Raw genomic sequence first — 12,177 nt, forward strand, 5'->3', positions numbered from 1 at the left:
CAGAATAAAGTGCAGACGAAGAAAACAACATGGGCTCTTTGTGTTTAACTGCTTCCTCTGACTTTCACAGGCGTCTTTCTAATAACGTCTCAAACTTAACGACTTCTTCATCCTCCAGTTCCATCTCAGGTTACAGCTGTCTATCTCTAACAAAATTATACCTTTGAAAAGATTTCCAATCTCCAAAACTGGACAAAGAACCTTAGTGCCTTTCATTGTTAATTACCTTTATCAGCGCATATATATCTTAGCTATATCTTCAACTGCTTGCTTTTGCTTCCAGCTTTCATTATGGACACTCTTGAGTTTCAGCTGAACTGCTATCATGATAAAGACTCAGGGCTGGAAATCTAGAGCAGAGGCCATTTTGATTCTTCAGTGACACGTAATGGAGGCCATTGAGTAGTCCCTGGACAGGAAACCAGGGGCCGTTGGGGGTCGTTGACAGGCGTCACTGACCCCTTTCTCCACTCATCTGGGGAGAAACCAGAGCCATCCAGCTGACAACACAACATCTCTTCACATTCAGAGCTGGCCAAAGATTTGGTGCTAATAGCCGAGGAATGATGATTGTCCCCGCGGTCAGGTTTCACAGAGGAGACGTTTGCTGACAAAGGAAGGGAAGGGGGAACGTGAGCTCAGTGTCAAACACCGTGTGCATGAAAGCTCTGAGAAGTATTAGTCACATGCTTTCATTATTTTATCTTTTTGTGACATACATAATCCATGAAAGTTATAAAACTCGCAGACACTTGCATTATATCAGATAATTAAAAGTGACACTAATTATTTCCTATGGGGCTTAGGCTGGTCACACAGTGTGAAGACAACCAGCTGCAACCTGAGCTGTACTGGTCTCAGAATCTCTGCTCAGCGCTTAGTGGAACTCATAGTTTTGAAGAAATTCAACCATACTGTTAAGTGTCCAGACCAAGGTTTATGCTAAATAATAATCATAATCTTTCTTTAACCTTAAATGATTTTGCTCCAATGCACACACACCATACAGTAAACAGGTTGTATCTATCTGAGTACTGTGCGTTTACATCTCCATGTACATAAATCTGGAGCAAGCATAATAGATATTCCTTCGTTTAAAAAAAGATGTCTAAGAAGTCTTCAATGAACCATCAAAAGGCTTTGGACAAGCTACCTGAATGCATCATTTTAGCCTTTCCATAGTTCATCATCTATGCCTGCTGACTCAGGCTTCAGGGTTACTGCTTCACTGAGAGATTTCTCCACAATCTTAGACAACTTTAAGCAGCAGAGTCATTTTTACTCCAACGCTGCTCACAAACCAATTTTCATGTGTAAAAAAGTGCTTAACATTTAAAAGTATACACTATAGGGCACAACATCAGGACTAAATCTGAGAGACACTCTTCCCTGAATATGTTTGAATCAGAAGAATAACTACACACAGGAGGAATTGAGCTTTGAATGAAGCAACCAAGTCCTTGATATTAAACTACATAATGTGGATATATAGGGTCAAATAATAGGATTATATGTGTGCATCATTAAATCATTCAAATGGGCCTTTTCATATTTTCTATCACTTTGTCACAACAGTGGATACTCATATTACACACGGCCCATTTTGAAACCATGAAGTCAACATAATACTTTGTAATGTGATTTAGATTTTTTTTCCACTCTCTGCTCTATGGTTTCACTGGGAAGAGGTATGCTTGTCACATCACACATCACAGGACCCCACCCACACTTGTTTAAACCATCAGTTTGTGAGCTGCAGCCAATTAAAAGAAAGCTGGCTTAAAAGGAGGGTGGAAAAATAGCTAAAACCACTTGTTTCAGGCAGGACAAACTGAGGGACGCCTAAGTAAATTAGAACTGTGAATTAGGCAAAGTTACTCTAATAGAGTACAAAAAATGCAGAGCTGGAACAACCCAATATCCAGTGATGGGAATAACGGCGTTACTTTTTTCAGTAATGAGTAATCTAACTAATTACTATTCCTATCGTTGCAACGCCGTTACAGTTACTAACAAGAAAATGCGGTGCGTTACTATTTTTCAACACACACCCGGTTGAAGCTGTCTTCAGCTTACTGGGAGGTAGGAGTGCAAAACAATCGCACAAGTGGTTCTGATTGGCTGAGTAAGAGTAAGGTAGTAAACCAATCAGAGGTACACTTGGGCGGATGTTCACATACAAACAGATAGCACAGTAACAAAAGTCATGGAGAGCCCGGATGATTCGAAGGTAGCATTTTTTAAGTGGAGGTACAGACATTATTTTTCACTCAAAGAGATAAAAGGCAAGAATCTGTATGTGAAATGTAACCTATGCCCTGGAACAAAGTGCCTTTCAACATCAGTTACAAGCAATTCAAATCTTACGACGCACCTCTCAACGTCACATGCTTCAACAAAACTGGTCGCCAAGAACGACGGTGTTGATGCTAGCAGGCGCAGCTCAAACCCAGATGAGGCTAACATGAGCTCAGCGAGCGATGGAGATGTAGCGACGCAATCCAACCAGTCTAAGCTTGATTTCTCTTCTCCACAAACATTTGTGACTGTGACACAGACTGAATTAAACAAATTGACAGCCAGGTATGTCGTTGAGAACATGCTGCCTTTATCAACAGTCGAGTCAGATTCCTTCAAGTCTCTTCTTGCCAAGATACCAACAAGAGGAGGGGTCGGCCCTCCATGCAGAAAGACTTTTTCCAAATACATCGACACCAAGTAAATGAATGTCGAGCTCAAAAAGACATTTAATGAGTTAGAATACGTCTCTACTACAGCAGACATCTGGACTGCATTTAATAAAAGCTATCTTGGTGTAACAGTACATTGGATAAATCCACACAGCATGCAGAGAGAGAAAGCAGAAGATTCAAGGGTCGCCATACGCAACATTGCTGTTGAGTTGGACATCATTCACTCACACTATGGCATATCCCACAAAATAACATAAACTGTGACGGACAATGGCTCTAATTTTGTCAAGGCCTTCAAAAAGTACCAGCCAGTTGAGGAGGATGACTGAGAATGATGAGGATGAGGTAACTTCTACAAACATGAATGATGCCTTAAAAAACAGTGTTGGTGATGAAAATGACAACGATGAAAATGTAGGTGTGACGATCACTCTGCCGCCACACCAGAGATGTGCTTCACACACATTAAGTCTTGTTTCTTGTAATGATGTTGACAAGTGGCTACTTTCACAATCAGAAACAAAGGCAGTATATAGAAGCGCTACCACAAAGTGCACAGGGTTATGGAACAAGGCCAGTCGTTCAACAGTGGCTGCAGAGACAGTGGATGGCATTATTGGAAAGAAACTGCTAGTTCCTTGCACTACAAGAATTCGTTTTATGATTCCCTGGCTCGAATCTGTGAGATTTCTCTTGTTGAGCTGAACACCATCTTCTCCAAGTTTGGGTTGACAGCCATGACAGAGCGGGAACATCAGTTCATCAGGGAGTACTGCACTGTCATAAGGCCACTTACAGTGGCACTGGACATTCTTCAGGGAGAGGACAACACTTTTTATGGGATACTCCTACCCACATGGGAGACATTGATGTTTAAGACCCTGGAGTCGAGCAGTGGCCTGCAAATTCTTGAAAATCTTCCAGAGGCAGTTGTCACAGTAAGAACTTGTATTTTTAATCAATTGCATTTTATACATATGGATGGAAAATGCATATTGTTAGTTTATACAACTTATTCTACGCTTTAGAGTTGTATGACTAGAGATCAAGAGGCAAGGGTGCTGAAATTGAGGCACAAGAAAACGGACATCTGCTGCAAGTAGTTTTATTTTCAAAACACTCACCAGTGGGATGTAAAATAGAAATGAATAAATGGAAGTTTTCCCTTTGGAAGACAGTCTTTACTCGCTGGAAGACCTACACACACAAATACTCGTGTCTTGGATAATGACGTGCAGTAAATCAAGTGACACACAGATCACTTTCAAACACACTCGAACCACCACAGGGGAGGACAGACCACCGCAAAAAGCCAAACTCCATATGAGAACCAAACAAACATGAAGATTTACTCAAGACGAGCGAGACCAGACGAGGATTACGGTTGACTGCATAAACGCAAACACGAAGGACGTACAGGAGCGACTTGGATGTCGCAGACCACACTAGGCTTTAGGTTTCTGACCACAGTTTGCAGTCTCGAGATTTGGATGTAGGTTAGCGGCGCTCATCTCGTTCTGTCTGCGTTTAAAAAGCATCCAGACCTTTCGTCCTTTGTCCAACCGCAGATATCCTACAGTTTCTGCCAAGTCTTCCTTTGGCCTCCGTCCAGCAGGCAAATGCAAGCCTCCCCTCCCTCATTTCCCTCCACCGTCTCACCACCCCCCTCTCTCTCCATCTTATTTTTCTTCTTCTCTAACTGTTGTGTAAACCTCATAATTACAACCATGGGGAATTTTCATGTTTGTACAAGAAATGAAGTTTGACATGGCCCTTAAAGGTACAGCGAGCTGAGTGACCCCGAGCTCCCCTGAAAGTATTCAAACCCCACCAGAGCGAATTAAAAACGCATCGTCATTAATCTCGAGTGCCATCTTTTTTTCTTTAGAAAAGTTTTTTTTTGGTTTATTTTTTTAGAACTTACAAGGTTTCCATTCCACCCGTCCGTCTTAACGGTAAAGCACTATTACCACTAATCCTGCTGTCTGACTCGGGCCTGGGACCCTCTTCACACGGACAGCCAAGAGAGAGAAACCCCATCTGGGCCCAGCCAACCAAAACCACACGGCTTTATGAAGGACGTGTGAAAACTCTGCAAATATCTGGGTTTGGAGTAATAAGAGGGAATCTGATGTATAGCACGGAAACATAAGCGCGCCTTCTTTGTTTTTGTTCTCTTGCCCGCTCCTTCTTCATGCACTTTTCCCTCATGTATCACTGGATTTCTGTTTGCACTGCTGATACATTCTTCGTGGCTGATAGTTGTATCAAACCTAATTTTAACTGGCACAAGTCAAAAGCAAATACCAGTGTTCCAGCAGTGAAGCGTGACACACACACAGTTTTCTTTGTTTAAAGATACAACAGTGTGCCGGGGGTGTAAAATTAATCAACAAAAAACTGCCTTTTTTGTTTCCAGTCGTATATAATTGTCCACAGATCCTCATCCAGTATTTGAGTAGCAAGCAGTGCTTAATGGGCCTGCATTCTTAAAATAAGTATGTTTAAGATGGAGCACCATTTTCATGCCAGCACCCTTCAGTCACTATGACCTGATCTCTTGCAACTTTGCAAAATGTGGCTCACATCTATTTTTATTAGTGCTGGGAACAACAACTCAGGACACATAAAACTGTTGTCATTTTCCCATAACTGCAAGAAGACAGAGTTATGGGAAGATTGATTTCAAAATGTCTTTAGTCACAATGCAAATGTCCCAGCAGAAGAAACAAAAGTCATGCTGGAGCCATCCTTTCATAGCTTTTCTGAGAGCAGCTAATAACAATTCATTGTTACTACTTCAAAAAAAAAAAAAAGATACCATGATACTCCCTACTAGAAAGTCTAACAAGTCAAAACCCTTAAGCTGTAGAATAGTAGATAACAAATCAGAAGTCTCCTGGCTTTGTCAGTACAGAGCTACAGAGGAGCTGAATATTTTGACTTTGCTTTGCTAAAATTAAGACACATATAATCTTAAGTCTCAGCATCCCACAGAAACTCATGCAAATAAGGCCAGATTTAAATCCCAGTGCTGGGACGCGTATCAGCAGGACTGGAAGGGCCACTCTGGGCGAGGGCTGGTCTAAGTGAGTTTGTATACTTCATACGGTATTTCCTTCCCTGTTTTTCAGACTGACTATTGTCAATACAAACCAGAGCCTGTCAAATATGTGTTTTTTTGCATTGTACTTCACTTTCATAATAACCAATTATGATCTTGGGGGTGGATAATAAAACAAAGGGACCCCACGCTGCGAGAAGTGACTAAACTCTCCCTGTAGTAATTTTGACTCCTTTGGGGTCATTTTGGGTGTTATCTGGGTTGCTTTGTTTCCCTTTGGTCTCTTTTGTATGTCTTTGTGGTTGTTTCCTGTGTCTCACTGGAGTTATTTTGTGTGTCATTAGGTTTGTATCAAGTCTCTTTATGTTGGCATGTGTCTCCCTGTGGTCTTGAGGGGTAGGTTTTGTGTCTCTTTGTGGCGCGGTTGCGTTTCCTTTGGGATCCGAATAGAAAGGTGCGTTTAACAGCGCTGAGCAGCAGATTATGTCATATTTAAATATAATGATTAGTTATGTGGTCAGCAAAAGCAACTCAACATATGTGGCTCAAAAATGACAGCGAGAGATACAATAACTTACAGTTTGGTTTGACTATTTTAGACGTGGAGGCTATGTTTTGTAGTCTGTGGCCAGAGATTCAAAGAGCATCCACACAGGAAGGCCCACGCAGCAATAGGGTGACCAGAGAACATAGAATTTAGTGACCTAGTGAGTCAAGCAACTAAAGTGACAACCAGTGCTGGTAAAGGATACCACTGATTATCATATGAAACTGTAATAAATACTTTAAAGGCAACAGGAGCCTGGAATATGCACTATTATCCAAAAGAAAGTGCCATGAAAGCACTTTCTGGCTGGTGTTTCAGGCTGATATGAGCTAAGAGCGAAGGTTATATTTATATACTTGAAATGAAAGAAAACTTGACAGAGTTAAAGTGGTAAAAAACTTGAGGTAGCCTTAATAAACAGTTCACACAGTATGATTGAACTGCTTATCTTTCCCATTAGCATTTTAAGTCAAATTTACCAGTATCAAATGAATTACAAGGTGTGATTCAAAAGGTTTAGGAATAAGCCTATGAGTATGTAGCAGCAACAAACATGTAGCAGCAAGCTAACACAAAGCTCCACACAAAATTCCTGTAAACACATTACATTTTTAAGTAAATTCACTGATTACATATACATATATTACATATAGAGATATGGACATTACTTTAATTTTTATTGCATAAAAGTCCAGGACAGAAACAACCACATTATGCTGCTAACACAACTTCGGCTCTGCACTGACAGAATGCTAACGCAAAGGTAGCAGAGAAGTTATTATAAAGCTGTGTAAGCTGACCCCCAGCAGCCAGAGCCTGAACTTTGTTGCCTGAACAGCAGGTAGCAAAAACAGTGATGAGCAGTCAGGTTTGTGGCCTCCATTTCTACCTGGTCATGTTTCTAAAGTAAAATCACGGTGACGATCACTTTGAAGTCTCTTTGGGCTAGTTTTCAACTTTGCTTTGTGTTCATACATAAAAACTAAAAGAAAGGTTGTATGTGTGTCTTCATGTGTTCTTCTATGGAACTGGAGCTAAGCTTTATATTGTTAAAACTAGTAACAATGAGGCAATGCATTTCAGGTCATTTTACTGAGCATTGAGAAAGTAATGCAAGAAATGATTTTAAGGTATGTACTGCATTACTTTTAAGAAAAGTAACAAGAAATGTGTAATACATTACCTTCTTTAAGTAATGACCCCAACACTGCATCTTTCAGTCAGACTGCTGTTTCAACCCACAGAAGTCCTCTTGAACTTCTTTTGCTTTAATTTGACCATAGTTCATAAACTTGTATGAAAAGCAAACACAGACTTCTCTTTATAGCAAACCCAACTTTCGTGTGGAACATCATTGGATCTAATGAGACACAGTTCCATCACAAAAAAGAGGGCTCTGCAAAGATCATAGTTGTTTAGTGGTAAAATTTTACATGTACTAGCCTGCGCCTCATATGCGGTGAAACTGCTTTCCTGTAACACTGAAATTGAGAATGGCTCTCAAGGACTCTGTATTTTCCTCTTAACACCCTACAACACTGCTTACTGCGGCATTTTTTAAGTGCCATTATTAGGTGGTATTATGAGGTGAATTACAGTATATCTTCGAACACACATGCTTACTTCAATAATACTATAAATGTACATAAAGGCTCGCCTCCACACACATAGCACTTGGTACACCCTCTCTTTACATCTCAGATACTGATAGACCCCTATTACTTTAATATGAAAATTACAACCACATGGAATTTCTCCCATGGTTCAAACATACAGCGGCTGGTGACCACACTGTATGGCAGCCTGTCGCTCCACTTCTGTGTTTTTTTTCACCCTCCTCCCCTCCACTGATCAGGCACTTCAAGCTTTGCCAACCATAACACAGTTGGCACAGGACTTGGCCTCCCATCACTGCCGTGCACGCAAATGTTGTTTCACTTCTTTCTTCTCTTTTTTCCTCATCATCTGTTTATTTTTTTTCCTTACCTAATGGAAATTTTGAGGTCGACTGGTGTTGCCTGTTCCGGGCGAACAGTTCCAAGCACAAAGGGTAGGATGAAGAATGGACGGAAGGTTGAAAAAAGACAGTAAGAAGTCGCTGGGCAAATTCAGTTTTTTAACCAGCATTGAGGGAGCTTCAAAACATCTCCCATGTGTTCTTTATTTCAGCTGGGGTTCGATTGCAAATGGAGTGAGGCGAGAGCTGGCTAGACCCTCTAGCCGACACAGAAGTACTCCACACACACACACACACACACACACTGAGAGACGTACATACACTGTCCCCATCCGCCAACCACATCCACTGACTACAAACCGATACAGAGCAGGGGGACTGTACTTTCCCAGACCCTGCTGCCAGTTTGGACTTATTACATTACCTAGATTTACTTTATGACAGTACAACAAGACATTGTGGTTTACAAGAATGCAGGACTGTCTTACAAAGCCATGAATATACACATAGTGAAGATTACAGCCATCCAGGGGAGGCAATTGAGAACACTTTCTCTTTTCCAGGAGCAACAGTCTGGTTCATATTCAGCCACTCTCAGGCCTGAGAGATGCCAGGGGGCTGTTCGCTGCTGAGCACAACTTCCTGGCTTGCAAAAAGGTAAACAAGCTTGTTGATGAAGGGGAAATAAATGATTGTTCATTTAACATCTTTTCATCATCTCGGATGGTCAAAAAGATTGAAAAGATCATGTAGCACAAACTCCACAGTTCATGTTTATATTATGAAGTTTTCTGGCCAAAGCTACTTTTAACATCCACCAAGTTACTGGCGACTTGAGGGGTACGAATAGGGCTTGGGTGAGAGTGATGTACATCAATTTTTATAGATTTTTTTTTACATATTTGGAACATACAAATGGAAAAGCTTTTAAAAGAAAAACTGTAATGCCAAAATCAATGTGTGAAACTTCAACTGAAAAGCAATATCTTCTAGTTTAGAAAATTTCCATATCTTGCAGGTCAAACTGGAAGGATTCAGTTATTTAAACTTCTGGCACACGTGAAAGAATGAAGGATAAAGCCAGGGTATGTATGTGATATGCACCATAGGCATTAAAATAACACTCTGGCTTTGAGCCTTCTACAATTTCTTTTCACTTTGCCATCTTTATGGCATTATGACCTGTTCCTGCCTGTTAGATTTCTTGGCTTATTGAAAAGGCTGTCCGCTCTTCCCTCTATTCTTAGTTCTCATTCCCAAGGTGTCAGATACTGATGTTTTTACCAAAGTCCCTTGAATCTCACCGACACACTAAGTTGTCTCTCTTGCTGTCAGACTGCAGCAATAGACAGACTTGTTCTATCCGGTCTTTAGGTCTGACATCATTAGCTGTGTCTGGGCCCAAACTCCGCTGCAGGTCCCAAAGTCAAACAAACACTGCAGCATCTCTGAGAGTTTAAAACTGTCTAAATTCTTTCATCTGTAATAAAATGATCAGCGTTCTGCTTTACCAGGTGTAACAATTACGTTTAACATCAAGGCATCCACCAAAACAGAATTTATTAAATTTAACGTTAGAAGTTAGCAGGAAGTTAGCTTGCTAGTTTCCATAAAAATATAGTATACCATGTTCTGACTGAGAGATTTCTGAAACAAATTCAAATGCACAGCTCTGTTATCACTTCCAACATAAATGAAGACAGGAAACTAAACAGCAGTGGCGTTTGTAGGGTTACTGAAGTTTGGCTAGCTGGTATATAATGATGTGGTACGTGATCGCTAGCGGCACAGCTATGTTAGCATAATATAAACAGTGAAGCTGGAGCATGAACGCTAACTTTTTTCCACTCGATAAAAGTTAACATGAGGGTTCACGACGGTTAGAGACAAATACAGTTGCATGGCAGAACAAACTTCAGCCAAAAGAACAACTGAGATAATGCATCCACAATACAAGGTTAGTCTTTAATATACTGCTGCATTGCCTGGGCTGTAGTTACATTGTAAGGTTTTAAAAACTGAGCTTTAAAATGAATCGCAGCAATAAAAACCAAGAGAGGCCGACAGTGATCACTGACTGTTTTTAGGGGCTTGTTGAGATTAAACATAACAAGATACAAAGCATTAGAACATGTTAAAAACACAACAGCCTTATTAAACGCAGTAGTTTGGGCCCGGAAGCAGGATTCATCAGGTCATCACGTAAAGACGGGATTATTTGCCTTATGGTCACAAGCCGTATGGACCCCTTGAGTAAGTGTCACTTTTTTGACATGCACAGTTAATGTTGTGAAGATATCTACTATAATGTTTCGGTGACTAACTCTATCCAGCGAATAAATGGTAAATGCATATAGAAATATGTTTTTCTACTTTACCTGAGCACTCGAAGCACTTTACACAAGTAGGATTCACACACATTCATACAAGCAACATGGAGGTAGTATCTTGTCCAAGGACACTTGGCATGCAGACTGGAGAAGAACCACCAACCTTCCAGTTAGCAGACGACCTGCTCTACCACCTGAGCTACAGCCACCCCAGTAAAAATAGACATAAAAAATAAGACAAAACTAAGACATAAACTGAAGACTCCTGGCTGCGAAACATGTGAGTTACTCCACTATCAAACCGCAGTGGCCTCAGCTATCTGTGTTTTATATTGCCACGGCTCGCACATTGACATCTTTCTTGGGTGATTTCTTGGTCACGATGTCGTGCATGGCTGACCATCAATGCATCTGCTGACCATTTAAAAAGCCACTTTTGAATCTAATAATACTGACGGGTGCAGATTTAAAATGAGAAGCTTGCCGTAATGAACCAGAATCTTTCCTAAACGGCATGAATGGATTGGCTGCCAGTTTGTGACTTAACTAAAGATTTGTTCCCATCTATGACATAACCTGTGCTCACAAGCAACAGTCCTGAGTTTGTAAGCAAATGACTATTACAAATTACAACGAACACGTCTCAGTTTCTCTTTCATGCTCGCTGCTTGTCAGCCTCTGATCCTTCCAAGCAAATGTTTTGTTTCTTACTGCTAGGAGGGAAGGCAGTCATGGAAACTAGCATATTCCAGATAAACACAGGAGGTGAAGCCCTTCTCTGTTTGCTCTGCTGTAAACATGAAAGCACTTTCATGCTGGTGGAATGCTAGCGGCCTGCGTGCTCCAGAGCGCATATGTGCACTTTCATGCATGAACGTATACGTCTGCTTATCCTCACCCTTTAACGTGTCAGCACAGTCGCTCAAGCCTCTGCATATCTACAATATGAATGCAATTTGTGAAGAAAGCAAGCTCGCTGGATGCCATATGTAGCGCGAATGTTGCATCAGCAGGCAGGGCATATAGCTATTACAGTCTTGGCTTCTGGTGTAAAGTGTTGCTTCAAAGTTCAGCTGCAGCCAAACTGTCGGGCCGAACAAATAAAGAAACAAAATGTCCGTGGTTAACATCAGCCAGCCAAAGTTTTTCTTGTCATTTAAAATAAATGGATTTCTTTAGGCTTTCGTTTGTTGTGGTGAACATGTATCCAGCATTTAAGGTATGTGGTTGTCAGGAGGGTATACATAGAAACAAAAGGCAATAAATCCAGTTTGCAAATCTGAGAGAGTGGTTAAAAGTGCATTTTTAACATTATTGCAGTATTTACTTGTCAAAGAACTTCTGACATTGTTTGAGGCCCCACTAACTACAAGGATACTTAGTTCCAAATCACAACAACAGTAAACTTCAAGACACTTTGTATTGCAATTCATAGACCCTACAATAATAGAGAGACTCTAGAAGTTCTCCCAATCAGACCATCTCCTATGAGCAAGTACTTGGCAACAGTCTGAAGGAATAAATCCTTTTTCACAGGAAGAAGCTACCAGCAGAACCAAACTCAGGGAGGGGCAGCTATCTGCCAT

Source organism: Maylandia zebra, linkage group LG13 (assembly GCF_041146795.1).
Source record: "Maylandia zebra isolate NMK-2024a linkage group LG13, Mzebra_GT3a, whole genome shotgun sequence".
Taxonomy (NCBI): Eukaryota; Metazoa; Chordata; class Actinopteri; order Cichliformes; family Cichlidae; genus Maylandia; species Maylandia zebra.